Here is a 16,873-nt window from a genome sequence, read left to right on the forward strand (position 1 = left end):
ACCGAGTGTTATGTGTGCAGAATGATGGGCAAGCTGCCAGTGGCACTCAGAGCACTGGGAGCATCAGTGAGGCATCTTCCCAGGGATGCCCACCTGGCTGAGCCATGTGAGAGAATAGCATAACCTGAGGACCAGGCCATGGCCTGTTGTGGTGCAAAGGGCAGGGGTAGGGGGACCAGTTTTCGGGCTTCTGAGTGTAGATGAGCCCGGGGGATCCATCTGTACTGGAGATCACTGGGAGGCAGGGATGTTGGTAACTGGGTTAGGGGAGAGGAGGTAGGAATGTATTTCTTTCTTCTTTTTGTTTTAATTTTAGTTTAACTAAAGAAACTCAGGTATTTTTTGTTCTTTTCAAAATCCCAGATTATTTTGAGCAGTGATGTAAGCAGATTAAAAATGTTCTTTTTTTCTTGGTCATAACAACATTTTTTCCCAGTAAACTTCAGGAACTTAATTAAGACTCGAGAGACACTCTTGTGACTCCACAGAACGTGTCCATGCACCGTTGCCTTGGACAGATGCTGAAAACCCATGTGTGAAGCCACTCGTAAATGACGAGCCTGTGTGAGACAGATGCAGGAGCCTGCTTACAGCAGACGGCGAACATCCTTGCACTGGGCATTTGCACCTTTCCTTCTCTATAAGCTCTTCCCACGTGTCTAATTTCATCTAAAGCTATTCTAATACACCAGCGTAAAACTAGGCCTCTGGGGAGAAAAATCACCCCATCTTTATGTTCCCGTGAATCTCACCTATTCTACCCTTCATTAGAGTCATCACAAAAGATGCAGGTGCTTCAATGAGAGGTGTGTGTGTGTGTGTGTGTGTGTGTGTGTGTGTGTGTGTGTGTGTGATTTCTGGGCATTGCTTTTAGTAAAATATTTTTTTCTGTTATTTTAAGAACGGTTGGTGTGAGTGTGTATGCATGTGTATTTACAGAAGAGTAGATCATAAATATTAATTGTATGTTGATGGTGGCTTCATGTAATAGGCATGCGTGTGTAAACTGATAAATTCTATCAGCCAACGGATCGTGTTGTTGTTGTTGTTTTTGTTTTGTTTTTTGTTTTTGCTTCCCTTTCTTCTCCCTGGTAAAGCAGAGAAATAAACAGCTGGAATCCTCTATTATCTGCTCAGGAAACAGGATGTGGGTGGTCCTGTGTTTGCAAAGCTGGCTGTCAACCATGTTCTGCACAGTGATGACACATCACTGCGTGTCAGTGGATCCATCTTTTCAGAAGGCAGCCCTTTCTGTACGCACACACCTGTTTTCATGTATCGATCCCAGCCTGTGAAACATTTGTTTGTGGCAGATGATATTGTTTTGAACTTTATCTCTAGGGGAACCATGGATAATAAATACAATAGCATTATTTGTCACTTTATGTTGACGCAGAGTAGGAGCTGTTCACTTATTAACAAGCCTCACACAGCCTTGCACCATGGCAATATCTAGGCTGTCTCTGAGCTGCTTCTTTGAATGATGAATGGCACAGAGGAACAAGAACAGGGCACACTTTATGGGAAAAAAATAAGGCAAACAACAGGGAATGAGGGCAGTGAAAAGCTGCATAGCAATAGTTTACATGGCTAGTCAAGCAGCAGGAAGGAGTAAGCCGAAGGGAACAGTATCCACTCAAGCAGAGGGGACCACGTTTCCAGGAAAGGATGGAGGACGGAATCAGCCGACTACAACAGTCTTCATTGGCAGCCACAGGATGGTGAGATGGTGAACTCTGCAGCCACATCCCGAGGGAAGCAGGGCAACATCTCCATGAGCCACACCACCCAGTTCCCTGATCCTGGGGTCCTGGGTGGTGCAGGACGAGGGAATACAACATGCAAGCGGGACAAACACAGTGGGCATGTGCCAGAGCTCCTCACATAGACCAGGGATGTCCCATGGAAAGTGGCCTCAGCTACCGTGTGTCGACGGCCTGTGGTCAGGCCTAACCTGGCTGTAAGGGCCAAGAAGGCATAATGAAGACTTACCTGTGCAAGAACTGGACTTCCAAACCACCCACCCCTCAAACCATTGCACCTTCTCAAGACACCTTCAACGTGTTTTCCATCCGTCCATCCATCCATCCATGCACCCACCCACCCACCCACCCACCCATCCATCTATCTGTCTATCTATCATCTATTTATTTATTTACTTTAGTTTTTTTGAGATGAGGTTCCCCATGTAGCCCTGGCTGTCCTGGAACTTGCTCTGTAGACCAGGCTAGCCTTGAACCCACAGATCTGCTTGCCTTTGTCTCCAGAGTGTTGCTATTAAAGGTGTGCATAGCTACTACCCTGCTACCTTCAACTTATGTGGATGAGGAAGCAACTGAGAGTCTCTTGAGGGAAGGAGCTTGGAAAGCTTAGAAGGTCCCTGCTTAGTTCCAGCTAGCTGTGTTCACTGTAGCTACTGAACAAGAGGCAGCTGGGATTGGAAGAGTGGTGTGTCGCCAGGCTGGGAATCACCTGCTGCCTCTTCTTTGAATGGTTTCTCTAAGAACACCACGTGGCCTTGTGTGTGTAGGGATGGAGTGTGTATCCCAAACCCATTGGATTGCATAGGGCATGAGCCTAAATCTGATCAGGGATCCCTCCTAGCACAGTGCCATATAAACTCACTGATGTATGCTTTCAATGAGCTTAAAGGCTGACCACTGATGTTGCCCAACACGGGGCTGTCCTGGCTTTTGTGACATCTGCAGAGCTGGGGACTCAGGCGTCCAAGTTCCTATATATCCAAGGAACTGAACGCTCCATTGTTCCTCTGACTCCCTTGATCCAGGCTTGCCAGCAATCTCTCTAGCTGACTCTAAGGGTCTGGCCTCTGGGTTCTTGTCTATATTTCACACCGAACAAAATCAGAGTAGGGGTTTTGTATCCAGTCTTTAAAAAAAAGGTATGTGAATAAGAGTTAGCATTTGGGGCTTGTGACTTCGGCCGTTTTCAAGATGTACATGGGTACAGAGTTTTCCCTTCCTCAGCTTTACTTTTAAGGCCTTTGGCATTCTTCATTCCACAGCTCCCAGCAAACCCCAGAGATAGGAGCAACAGAAAAAGGACTTTTTATGTTTGAAGATTTAAATTTGGGGTGTATGCAAGATTAAGTCAATAGAAGGACTACGGTGTGTTGATTTGATTTGAGTGAAAAATAGACATGAAGAAATAAATGCAAACACACATCTATTATTATTTAGGTGTCATCTCTCAGGAAAAAATGGTTGGTGCTTTATTCTTTTCAAAGATCTGGCTTCATTTCTGGGTATGAGTTTGACCTTTTTACAACAATCTGAAAATCAAGGCTTTCTTAGTCCTGACTGCAGTTTCTTGGTAAAGCTGCCCAGCACTTATCAAGATGTGTGCATGAGTGTTGGCTTGCATGGGAGGGCTGTGGGAGAAAACGGGATTTGAAGTTGGAAGTGTAGTTTTGGACCCAAGATCTGCTGCTTAAGGGACGTGTGACTCTGAGCAAGGCGCTTCCTCTCTCTGTATGCTGGCATCCTCAGCTGTAAAGGTGATTTCTCTACCTTATAAACAGAGTGGCACTGAAAGGCACGCAGGATGACCCACACAAGGTAGATATGTGGGTCTGTTATAATTGCAAGCACCACAAAGATGAGACTCCTAGCATGTGGAACAGGGCAGTGAGACAACTTGGTACCTTATCCAAGCTTGTGAGCCAAATTCGATTTGACCAAGAAGTCTTAAATAGAGATTTGTCACTCAATAGCAAAGGATATTCATCATGCTGGGGCCAATATTCATCAGCCGGGCATGGTGGTGCATGCTTTTAATCCCAGCACTTGGGAGGCAGAGGAAGGCGGATCTTTGTGAGTTTGAGGCCAGCCTGGTCTACAAAGTGAGTCCAGGACAGCCAAGGCTACACAGAGAGACCCTGTCTCGAAAAACTAAAAAACCCAAAACCAACCAAACAAAAACAAACAAACAAAAAAACAAAACCCCAAATCAAAACATCTCTTCATTAATCCTTGCATACCTGCTCTCAGATTTAAGGAAAGCACAGCACAGACCAAAAGGAGGGAGAGGACGTGACATGGGTCCTTCTGCAGCGACTGTCACGTGCACATAGGAGCCCAGACATTTCCCCTTTGAGTATTTGCCAGGGAGCTGGTTTCTGGCTAACTTGTCCTATGTTGGGAGCAAAGACTCTATCTCCCTTTAAGTCTGTCTAAAACAGAAAACCCACATCCTCACACCACATGTTCATCTCTCCTCACATTTACTAGATAAAAATATTCAAATGCACAGCTCCCCAGAGACAGTGACATTCAGGATGCTGTGGTGTGTTGAGCCTTTTGGACTTGGTAAAACCCGAGGTTTTCGACTGTGGCTATTACTACACTGCTATAGAGAGTAAGAGGCCTTCCGAGTGACACTGGACAGTTTAAAGACAGGCTGTACTAGTTATGGGCTGGGTTCCCCTCCCCTGTGACTCTGTTATCTGAGGTGGGGGCACAGGGAGAGGCGATTACTTGTCAGGAGGGTTTTCATAGGATCAGATGAACTGGTCTGTAAAGCACTTTGGACGGCTGAGTTATAAGCACCTTTAGCAATTGCTCTTCTTCCAGTGTCTGCTGAAGGTCTATTAACAATCTATGGAATTTGGCTTAGTGCAAAGTAGTGAAGTCCCATCCAAAGGCTCCATGGGTAGCAACTCTTGAGTACAAACAAATTACCAATATTTCTTCCCCTATATACAGAACCTGGTAAATAAAGGAAGTCTTGAGAAACTTCCAGAAACATGTCTGCAGCGTGTTAATTTAGCCTCAGAATGACAGTATTTTTGTCTATTCTAGAAATCTGAGAACTTCCTTTAACCATGGAGTAAATGTTTGCATTGAAGATTTTATTTATTTGTTACTTTGTGTTTTAAAGACAGTGTGACTCCTGCTACCCAAGCTGGTCTCAAACATACTACTACGTAGCTGAGCTCAGCCTGGACCTTTCCAGCGTCTACCCACCCAAATGCTGAGATTAGGGGCATGCATCCAACATCCAGTGAGAATGTTTCTACATGACAGGATGAAGGCTGATGATCTGTAATTTCCTATCCTACCCAGCACGCGCACTCGTCATGAGATCTCATGACTGTTTTGTGGGATGTTTGGAATAAATTGATTACTACTATCTTTTTTTAATGTCTCCTTATTTGAAACATTTCTTCATACTAAACGTAAGTTCTTGGCTGAAATATGCTTTCTAATGCAGCTTTTTTTTTTTGGTTGAATTTTCCCTCAAAAACCAATTTGTATAAACTACTAAAATTGACGGCTTTCTTAAAAGGTTTTCTCTGGCCATTATTCTTTTGTATCAAATGTTCCTGGGCAACAGAAGTGAAAAAAAATTTTTTTTTAATTAGAGAAAAACAAAACAAAACTCAAACCATTTAAGAGATGGAGGTTAAACGAGGAAACAACCACGCATCCCACTTCCTACTCATGTGAGATGGGAAGGAACATTTTAACCTTCAAATTCAGAAGCTCTCAACACTTTCAAACTCCTGACTCATCACAGAAGCTCCCCGCGGCCTTCTGTGGGAGACTGACATTCGAGATGATGTTCTCTATCGGCCCTGCAACACTTACACGGTACACAGGTGCCTGGGGGCGGGGCGGGGGCAGCTGAACTCAACATGTGGCACACATGCGCCTTACATGAGGTGTTAGCAGAGATGGAGTTCTTTCCTCACCCAAATCTCCTAACCCTATGCTGAAAGGTGCTTCTTTTTGTTCTGTGAGCTTAAAACTTCTCACTTAGGTTTTTCAAAGCAAGGAGAGAACTTGGCAAATAAAACTAAAGAGCCGAATTTGGTTTGAATGGGCCCTCCTGAATCACGAATTGTAACTTAATTTCTACTTCAGTGGGAGCTGGGGCCTTTCAAGATGAGTTCAGAAGAATGAGAACATATTTTTCTGGAAGGGGTCCACACCACTGTAAAAAGAATTATGGGAGTGGTTCTCTCCCATAATTTCAAGTTTCAAGTAGTTTAGAGTAGGATGCATAAACTGGACACACACACACACACACACACCCTCACCCTCACCTTTGAGCTCTTAGTGAGTCACCACCGATTTTCATGCCCCCAGAATCCAGCCCTTTCATGAAATTCTTACTCTCCTGTCTCAACTCTCTGCAATCCAATCCAATGGTTTGTTATCACCAGCAGTTTTTGTCGCCTCACTCATCTGCTTCCTGGTGTATGTACATATGTAAATGATACTGTGAATGAAGTATTCACATATTTTTTTCTTATGAGTGGAACCTGCACACCTGGATTTCTATTCGAAATCTCTTGATTTTTTCAAGTGATGTTAACAAATTCTAAATTTAAAAAGGGTCTGAGTTATATTTGGCTCATCAGTTTTCTAACTCTTGCTTAAAATCAGATTGCGTAGTCCAGTCGGGCGGCTGGACCTGGGAGGGATGTTTGCCAGACACTTTTCTTCAGCAGGACTGACTTTTATGATGGTTTCCTCTGGGAACTGTAGTGGAGCCCACACTGGGAAACCTGTGACCAGTCCCACCTACTATGGACATCCCCGAGCAGTTGGTTCCACCACTGTGCAAGTGGAAAACAGAAAGTGACTTTTTTTTTTTTTACTGTGTTTTAAATTTCATTTTGGAGGAACAGAAATAGCTCATTAGGTCTAACTGCCCTCTGTTATTTTTCAGAGTAATACCTGGACTAGGCAAAGCACAGTGGAAGACTTTGAAAGCTGGGTTAGGATCACAGGGGGAGGTGCCAACATAATTATGTGGGAATTATCAGCCTTGAACAGTGAACAATAATGTGTGGTCATTACTGTAGATCATCCAGATGGCTCATAATAAAACATCTATGCAAGTCCCCAGACACTCCGGCTTCTTATAAATTTGTCCCCTAATTTGCAGCCGGCTTCTCTGTGGTGTTGCTTAGCAATGTCACAGTGCTTGCTGAGCTCTGTCCTGTGAGGGGCTGTCTCAGACCAGATTTCACCATATTTTACATGCTCTGAATGATCAGGCAAGAAAACCAGGCCCTGGAAGTGTGGTTCCGCTTTCTTTTTGAGATGGATTAGGAGGGAGAAAGGGCAGAGTAGAATAAACCTTTTACTGGGAAGGATATTTTTTCCCCTCAGAAAACAAACAAACCAAAACAATAAACATCCTAAGACAAGATCCAGCCTAACACAGCATGATTAGAAAGATACCCATCTCTTACGAGCATCCTTTTAACAGTGCTATTTCAAGCCTCAACAGATCTTCAGATGGTTTCACATCTTAGAGTGTGGTTTGTCCCTTTTTCCCAAAGTCAAGGTGAAAAACAGGTGATAATATAGTAGGAGAGTTTTGTGTACAGCTTTGCAGTCCTGTACAACAGGGGCCGCTCTTCCTGGCAGTTAGGTGAATGTGTGTGCATGTGTGTGAGTGTGTGTGAGTATGTGTGTGGTGTGTGTGTGTGCGTGCATGCGAGTATGTGTGTTGTGTGTGTGTGCGCGCGCGCGAGTATGTGTGGGGTGTGTGTGTGCGAGAGAGAGAGAGAGAGAGAGAGAGAGAGAGAGAGAGAGAGAGAGAGAGAGTATGTGTGTTGTGTGTGTGTGCGTGCGCATGAGTATGTGTGGTGTGTGTGCGTGCATGTCTAGGGCTAATTGATCTCCTTCAAACTCGGTTTCTATTGTTCTGTAAACAGGAGTAATCATAACCATCTCATGAATGGTGCTGAGGATGACAGGTATTTACTGGCTTTAATGACTTACTTGGATCTTCTAATGACACAATTCTAAAATGTAGCCTTAACAATTCCTAGGGGCCTGTGAGGAGGGCTGGGAAGCTGAGCTCCTCGCTGAGAATATCTGCAAACACTGGCTACATTTTCACATCGCTGTAAACTGAATGGTTGTATTAAAAAAAAAATCAAGCAAAAAGCACTCTGGTGATTGAATGCTACCAAATCCGAGGGCTCTAAATGAGTCTGATTCTTGCCTTAAAATTGGTAAAATATTCAGTTCTCTTGATTTAAAAAAAATACTTCTGAGATTGTCTATACAGACAGGTCAATATGTCTTATGAAAATATAAATTTTAGTAAGACCTATGGTTGGGAGAGAGGCAGCTAAGGCAGGCTAAGCTGCCTTGGGGCTCCCAGAAGTGAGTTTCCCTGTCTGTTCTGCTTGGTCCTCTGTGCCCCGCCCTACCTGAGGTCTATGTGTTCTACTGCAAAGTTCTATCTGAATTTTGCTCTCTGAATTTTTTGTATCACTTGTCAGCCCCTAGTATTTTCTTTGATTTTTTAAAAATCTCCCTTTCTCTCTTTCCTTCTCCCTCGCCTCCCCCGACAGGGTTTCTCTGTGTGGCCTTGGCTGTCCTGGACTCACTTTGTAGACAAGGCTGGCCTTGAATTCCACCTGCTTCTGCCTCCCCAAGTGCTGGGATTACAGGATGCACTGCTCTGCCTGGCTGCAAACCCAGTATTTCTTAACCCTTCATATACTTTCTTTCCATTTTTGGACTGTTATCGAAGCTCCCAGTTTATTCCCATCCCCAAAGCCATGCTTTGAGGCCGCCTTCTCTATGCAGCAGCCTCCAAATGTCCCCTATCCTAGTATAAGCCATTTCCTCCCTGCTTGCCTATGCCAGGTACTTGCTTCTGCAGTTCTGCTTGTCAAATCTTCCCTAACCTGGCTGCTTTAACCATCTTGTTAACTCAGACTCCAGCAGAGTTCCTGGAGCTCTGTAGGTGACCAATAATTAAATGCCCATTTAAAGTGTTCTGATTGTCTCCCGCTAGCCTTGCCTTTGGTACTTTGCCTATGGTTCTCTCCTCTTGCTCTATCTCTGCAGGCTCAACTACTTTTCAGTGCCTGTGGGGAGGAAGTCTGTGAATGGAAGAATGTCTGTTGTCCATGGCATCACTCTCAGAATGCTGTTCATTGTTCCTACAGTGGGAGGAGTTACATCATGCAAAAGAGGCACAGAGAAAGGGAGCCCTCAGCACACAGACACCACCTCGGAGATGGGAGGGGACATTGCTGCACCCTAGCTGGAGAACAGGATGAGCATGCACCTGGATTTCCTCCCAGGGCCTGGCTGGACTCAGTGGTCTGTGCCGTATATTCAGATAATGGGCCAACACAGGCAGGCTTCTACTCGCCAATACAGGATAGAGAGAAAGTGTTCTGAGGTGTGGGATGGGAGACGTGAGAGAGAAAAAGAAAACCAACAAATAAACAAGATCTCATCATCCAAGAGAAAACACAACAGAAAAGCAACTCACGTAGAAGTAACTGAGAGAAACAAGCATCCTTGCGATTATACATCCTACAGGACAGTGTCGCCCTGGCTGATACATCACTGCATAGTTAGCTCCTGACCATAGCAGAAATCAGCAGTCCACAGGAAGACAAGCTTTGAAGATGGGATTTAAAGTTGGGAGAAGGCCAACATGATTCTTTAAAATGTCACCAGCCATTCCAAGCGTAAGTGCATTCACTAGCACCACTTCTTTAGATGCTGTTCTACCCGACAGGGACCACACAGACGGATGAGAGAAGGGAGAGGGGGCTGAGATATGTTTTACAATACTTTTATGTAACCTGAAGCTAACTAGCAAATGGGATGAAGCAGGAGGCAGGAGGGCAGTAATCTTACTCTCAGGGTATGCTTTGGCGGGATCTAAGCAATGCTTTTCTAGGTTTTTATCACTATATTGGAAAGAGTGTTTTGTTTTTCATGTCTGGTGACCATACTAAAGATATGCATTCCAGGTGAAATTCAGACCTTTAAAAAATCCCCCCCCAAAAACAAAAAAACAAAATAAACAAACAAAACCCCCCTAAAAGCCCCAACAACAACAAAAACCAAAAACCAAACCAACCAAACAAAAACCCAAACAAACAAACAAACAAATAAAAACAAGTGAAGTGCTATGCCACACAGTTTCTTCATTGTTCAGAAGGCAGAAGTTTGTAGACACAGAAGTTCTAGCTTTGCAGCTCCTAGATAACTTTTGCCCAGCTAGAGGGTGAATGACAGAAACTCAGCCATGCTGCTATTCACAGCTAAACGGGCTCCCTTGTAATGGAAAATGCAGAAAAGGAGAATTCAAGGATTTATTTTGTGGTATTTGGGACTGAACCTAGAGCCTCGAGCAAGCTTGTCAGGTACTTGGTCACCAAGATAGCTACATCCTGACCACCTAGTTAGCTACCTACATCCTCGACCACTGAGACAGCTACATCCTGACGACCGATAGCTACATCCTGTGAACTCTTCTGACTTGTAATTCCCACTCAAGCCCTTACTAAGTTGTTCTGGCTGGCCTCAACCTCCTGAGAAGCCGGGATTGCTCTTTTGAGTGAGAATGTCCCTATTATCTGTACACTTACTTGCTCCTCTGTTGGTGGCACTATTTGCAGAAATTGTGAAAACACTGAAAAGTAGTGTCTTAAAAATATTTACGTATATGAACGTTTTGCCTGCTTGTCTGTATGTGTACCGTGTGTGTGTGTGTGTGTGTGTGTGTGTGTGTGTGTGTGTATGTGTGTGTGTGTGTGTGTGTGTAATGCCCACAGAAGTCAGAGAAGGATGTCTGATCGCCTGGAACTGGAGCTACGGATGGCTGTGAGCCACCAAGAGGGTGCAGGGCACTAAATGCAGGTCCTCTCCAAGAGCTGCCAGTGCCTTCGAACTGAGTCATCTCTCCAGGTCCCGGAAGGCTGAACGTTGCTGAAAGAAGTACATCACCTGGGTGGGTCTCAAGTGTTTACAATCCTACTCCTTTTCCAATAGGCGCTCTCTGCTTCTTGTCTGCATTTGAAGATGTGATCGATCCCTTGGCTTCCTGCTCCTCCCTCCACGCCTGCTGAGTTCTGCCAAACCTCTCTCTCACGGGGGAGACTCTTCTTCTCAAATGGTTTTCTGCCAGTGAGAGCCTCATTACTGAATGTAACTCCTGCTAATGACAAGTGTTTTGGTCTAAAGGGTTTTAAGTTAAAGCAAGGTTCCTTCCATTATTAGTTACTTGGGTAGGAGAACTGCCACCCTGGAAGTCAAATGAAAGTAGCTGTGTAGATAACTGCAACTTCTTTTTCCTCTTTTTTTCCCCCCAGGGGAGAGTGCGAACGTAGTCCCCCATTACTACAAATTATGCAGTCGAGTTTCCCGCATTTGGGGAAATCGCAGGAGTCAGCACATCCGGAGTGCAATGGATAAGCCTCGCCCTGGGAAAACCACCTTCGTGATCATGGGGATCCCATAGTGTAGTGGTTATCACGTCTGCTTCGCAACTTCTTTTTCCAAAGGTCAGGTTCAACCATAGCATTTGAGATGGCTGCTTAGAGGTAGCCTGGGGCAAGCTGTGGAGGAATGCCTTAAGTGGATGTAGCAGGTGTCAGTAAAGCGCTGTTTAGCCAATCAGCTAGGCAGAAGGACAGGAAGTGGAAGGCGGGACTTCCAGGAGAGGAGGAGGCAGGAGTTGACAGTTGAGAGTGAACAGTTGGTGGAGAGAAGTTGCCCTAGGAGGATCAGATTGGAAAGTGATAGGGATATACTAGGTTCTGAGGACATAGGATTAGTGCAGTTTATTTTATTGGTAGATTAGTAGCAGTTTGGATTCTGCCCAGCTTAGTGCTTTAAGCTTTAAATTACACTTTAGTCTCATTGTGTCAGTTATTGGCTTCCTATAATATAACAACTGCAACAGCAAGTATTGGGGAACAGTCCCCCAGAAACTTGGGCATAGTGAGAGTTCCCAAAAGACAATGTTCTGAATGGGGCTGGCACTCATGGCTGCTTGTCAAAGAAAAGTGTTTTGTGAAGTGAATAGATAGATAAGTCCTCCTGCCCCAGCAAGCTGATGTAGACCTGAGAGCTTTACATAAGCAACAATGTTTGTTTGTTTTTTGGCTTTTTTCCCAAAAACATGTGCATGCATGAGTATATAAAACAGCCTCACGGGAGGACAAACAACCTGTAAAGGACCATGTGGTGTGGGTGAAGGGATGGTTTTAACAGCTGATATGAAGAAGTCAGATCTGGCAGATTTGATTATGTGAGGTCAGGAGAGGCATGAGGCTGGAGAGCCACTTGAAGATGCAAATTGTCAATGGGATCGGCTTCTCTAGCATAGTGGTGAGTACTTCCCAGATGGGCAGGACAAGGAGGAAGGAGGAAGGACCATCTCACTACTAAGCGCAGGCATTTGACTCAGAGGCCTTTCCTTTGAAAGGAAACGCTTGGGCGAGCTACGCCTGGGCGAGCTGTGCCACAGACAATATGCACGTGTGCACCTGCATTGGGAAAATGCCTTTTCACCTTCAGGATTGCCTGTGTCCTTTGCCTTACCCCTATAACCACGGGCTGTTGGGAAAACTGCTTTTCCTCTGTTAGACTCTGAGCCCTCACCCCCTTATGAAGAGGGGTCATTGGAGAATAAGTTCCAAAGAAGCAAATGTGGTGCAACCTTGTGTTTTATAGTCTGTCTCCTTCATGCTGTGTTTAATCTCAAATGCCAGCAAAATAAATTATTGGCCAGGAAGAGGATGAGGGAAGAAATTCCCATACTCATAAGCATTTATTTCAGCAAGACTACCCACATTCCCCTATGCCCTAATTGACATTTACTTATAATGTGTACAACACAAGGAGTGATTCCATTTCAATCATGATGATGTTCAATCAGAGAAATAAGCTTTATTATTCCCTAAAAAGAGGGGTTAACCAGCTTGTCCTGCTAAAAGCTTTGGGGTTTTTACTACTGACATCTTATTAATCTGAGGCCACTGGATTGCATTTTCTCCTCCAGGGAGTTTTCCCTCCCGTTACCTATTCACTTCCCTGGCTGAGGCTGAGCGTAAATATTTTTCTTGCTAATTTAAACTGATGTATAACTTGGGACAGAAAGAAAGGTTACACTATTGCTTTCAGGGACACCTCCATAGTTTGAATGAGATAGGCATGAAATGACTTTCTTTGGGGAATCGGATGAAAATTTGTAAGAGCTCATTTTGTAGCTCTTTTCTTTAAAAAAACAGAAGCTGGGAGAAATAAATAACAGCCTCTAGTGTCTGCTAAGAAAAAAGAAAACACAGCAGGAGAGGGAAAGTTGAATCTTCGTGTCAGCTCCTCATTGACATTCACATATGTTAGAGAATTGGAAGGCTATGGAATGGAGAGACAGATGGCTCGGGGCCGAGCTGGTGGGCGTGTGTGGCTACGGACAAGAGTCCTGTGTGGGCACAAATGCTTCCTTCAGCTCTGAAGCCAAGCTTCAGGCCTGGGTGGCTGTTAGCACTCACAATGTTTCCGCATGTGTCTCCTCAGAGGCAAAACATGTCTACATTCTTAGCGCCACTGCTGAGAGAATCCCCCAGATGATCATGAGGCACAGGGACGCAAAATTTCCAGTCTTTGCGGCCAAGGAGATGGCTCAGTTAGTTAAGTGATCCCTGGTACCCACACAAGCTGGGAATGACAGCTTATGCCTGAGTCATAGTGCTTGGAAAGGGACAGAGAGAGAAAGATCATGTGGTTCACTGGCCGGGCACTCTAGACAGCTGGTGAGCTCCAGATTCAGTGAGGTCCTACCTCAAAAACAGGTTGGAGAGTAAAAGAAGACAGCCATCATCAACCACTGATGTCTACAGGTGTGCATGCACAAGCACACACACGTGTGCACACATACACATGACACAAACATACAAACACAGAGGCACACAAAGCACACATACACACACACACACACAAACACACACACACAGGCACGGGCACATGCATACATACACAGGTACAGGGCCCGTATCTAACACACGCATGCATGCACATGCATAAACACAGAGACATACAAGACACAGACACAGACACACACACCTTTTGATGGGAGAGGCTGCTATCCCCAATATGCTCAATCCTCTCAAAGGAGCTCTCGCTTCTGCTGAACCTACAGGTCATACTTAGAATTTCCCCGAGCCAACCAGCTCCTCAGGTGCTCATGTTCCCTCCACTTCTGTCACCTACTCTCACAGCTCACAGTCTCAGGGGAGGCTTCCTGATGGCCTTTCTGTAGGCTTCATACAGCAACACGGATTCCCCAGGATCATACTTGAAGAGAACTCGCACAGGGGACATCTTGACAAAGCTACACTCACTTGTGGCAGAGGCTTAGGCTATGCCAGCCCCCAGGCTTGTGGCGCACATGCAGAAGGATGCTTGATGATGCCCCCCACCCAAGTACATGCCCACACAAGGCCTGTTTCTCTTAATATTCTGGAAAGACACCCCTCCTCAGCGCTTCACCAAGAGCAGGTCACAGATCCTGGGGCAGCAGTGCTCGCACAGGTTCCAGAAGTCACTCCGGGGCCACCTCAGGGCCACCTTCATTGCCTTGATCAAGTCTGTTCTCCTTTCTCAGACTTCAACTGGAGCAGTTAACAGGGAAGCTTCGAGCATGATTCTCCATCTCTGGTCTGCACACCTTCCTTTTCCCCTTTGTTGCCAAAAAAAATGCCTTTTGCTCTCCTTAGTTTACATAAACTTACAAATCAAACTAGGCTGTCTCATGCATTATCTTTTTGGGTTTTTCCAATTCGAATTTCGCTGTTTTTAAGAGTTTAATTTGGAAAGAATATGGACATCTTTCCTTTTATTTTGGCATTATTTATAATGTCAATTATTTTTTTTGCCACAAAATAATTTGTTTATTTCATTTATTCATTTAACCTATTCTTTGTGTCTCTGTTGTGTCTGTTCTTTCACTCCGACTGCTGTGCCACTGGGAGGCTACTGAGGCACACTGAGAGGTGGATGTAGGTTCTCTAGAGTTATAACCATTTAAAGACTTATTTACTCTTCCATGTGGGGATTTCTTTGAACAAAAGAACTCTGCTTAAAAAAAGAAATGAAAATCCATGATCTATAGTATAGGGGAGATTGTGAGGAAAAAAAATATGTTCACTTCTGACTTGTGAAGCTTTGATATCAAGACATTCTGGCGTTTAGGACCCTGATGCAACCTGCTTCCCTCCCATCCACTGAACCAACCATCAGACCGTCATGTAGCAACCGAAGAGGAAAAGAAGTGAGGGCACGAAAGGTCCCTTGGAAAGGCAGAGTGCGGCCAGTCTGCAGGGAGGAGAGATGCTGTGCTGGCTGCAAGACAACCTGCACAGGGGAAGTCTGCCTAACTGCAAACTAAGAATGCGTCCTTTGGGAAAGGTGGAGTCAGCCGAAGACACCTCATTACAGCATTCTGAAGGCTTTGTCGTGAAGAGCAGCCCCAAGAAGGCCACGTGGGGACTCCACTGGGACCTGCTGCTGTCATAAATCTCCTCAGCCTTGTGTGCTAACAAGCTTTCCATTGATGGCAGGCTCACCAGGCCACGGTGATTCTCCTTTTGTGCTTGGGAAGTAGTTACTGTCCTTACTTCATACACACATACATACTACTACTAATAAAATAGTTAAAAATGAAAAAAAAAAATGCAAGCCAAAATTTTAATCTCCACAGGATGGAGGAATTACTAGACTTAGAAAAGGGTTCAGAACAATGGAAGAGGCTCTGTTTTTGTGCCTAAAGAATCATCTTAACCTCAAGCCATGCTCTAGGTACCATTTTACAGGACTTGTGAGTGATGGGCTCAGACAACCAGCGTCTTAGACTCTGCAGTGGTGGGAAGGCTTTGATTTGTAAAACCAGGTCTACGAGATGTGATAGACGCAAGGGTCAGTATCAAGGGGAGGGAACGGAGAGAAAATGAAATAAGAACAAAGCCTTTGGAAAGGGGCCTGGGATGCACAAGGAATCGAAACACAGAGTGAGGTGGTTTCTCCCTGTAGCAGCCATTGAGGGCAGGGTTCACCTAACTACCCAGACCCGCAGGGCAGACCAACCAGCTGTTCCATGAAGGTGCCACGGTGAAGGCTGCGGATACAACGGGGGCCAAAGCACAGAGGGCTGCTTCTCACTACTGAAAGATGAATGACAACTGAATAAAGCTTTGTTGATCCCGACAAAAGAGCCCTTTGCCAGAGCACAGCTATACACATAGTTGTTCAGCAGAAAAAAAATTTATAAAATCCAGTATTCATTCTATTCAGCCAACAAATATATATTGGAGTCAGCTTGAACCAGGCATTGGAGGTAGAACGCATCCTGCCTCAATCCTGTCCTAGTGGTCATGGGTGGGAAACAACAAATTAGTGTGGCAAGTATTAAGGAGGACTACAGAACAGAGAAAAAATAGACTGGGAACTGCGATTTACTGCCATTGTTTTTATGTGGATATAGTTTTCAAGGTTACTTAAGGCCTCTTTGATCTAGGTACATTTGGAAGCTGACTCCATGGAAGAGAAAACAGGAGACACGTGGATGTCTAGGGGAAGAGGGATGTGTGCGAAGGCCCCGAGGGGTTGTAGGTAGCAGGAGAAGCATAACAAAACAAACAAAAATAACGGATCAAAGAAGAGATAGAAACAGACAGTGACAAAGGAAGGCAAAGGGAGGCAAAAGGGGAGAGGAGGAGTAGCAACAGGAGAGAAGAGAAGGGAGGGGGAAGGCAAGGAGGGCTGGGCAGAGGGGCAGTTATGTGGGCCACAGCGGGCTCTGCATAGGCTTTGTTGGTGAGAGGGCTCTGATCGGAGGTTGGTCATGACTTTGTTACTTTTCTGTTGCTGTGATGAAGACCATGACCAAAAGCATCTTGGGGAGGACGGGGTTTATTTGGCTTACACATCCCAATCACAGTCCCTTAGAGAAGGAAGTCAGGACAGGAACCTGGAGGCAGGAACTGAAGCAGAGGCCATGGAATGATGTTGTTGGTTACTGGCTTGCTCAGCCTGGCTTCTTATACCACCCAGCACCATACATCTAGGGGTAG

At 45.1% G+C, this 16,873-nt stretch overlaps 1 protein-coding gene across 3 annotated transcripts in view; it reads right to left on the reverse strand.

Moving 5' to 3' along the window:
* The window catches only part of SLC24A2 (solute carrier family 24 member 2), a 231,753-nt gene that overhangs the window by 57,530 nt on the left and 157,350 nt on the right, over window positions 1-16,873 (reverse strand). The gene's annotated exons all lie outside the window — the stretch shown is intronic.

Source organism: Acomys minous (assembly GCF_964271855.1).
Source record: "Acomys minous genome assembly, chromosome: 1".
NCBI lineage: Eukaryota > Metazoa > Chordata > Mammalia > Rodentia > Muridae > Acomys > Acomys minous.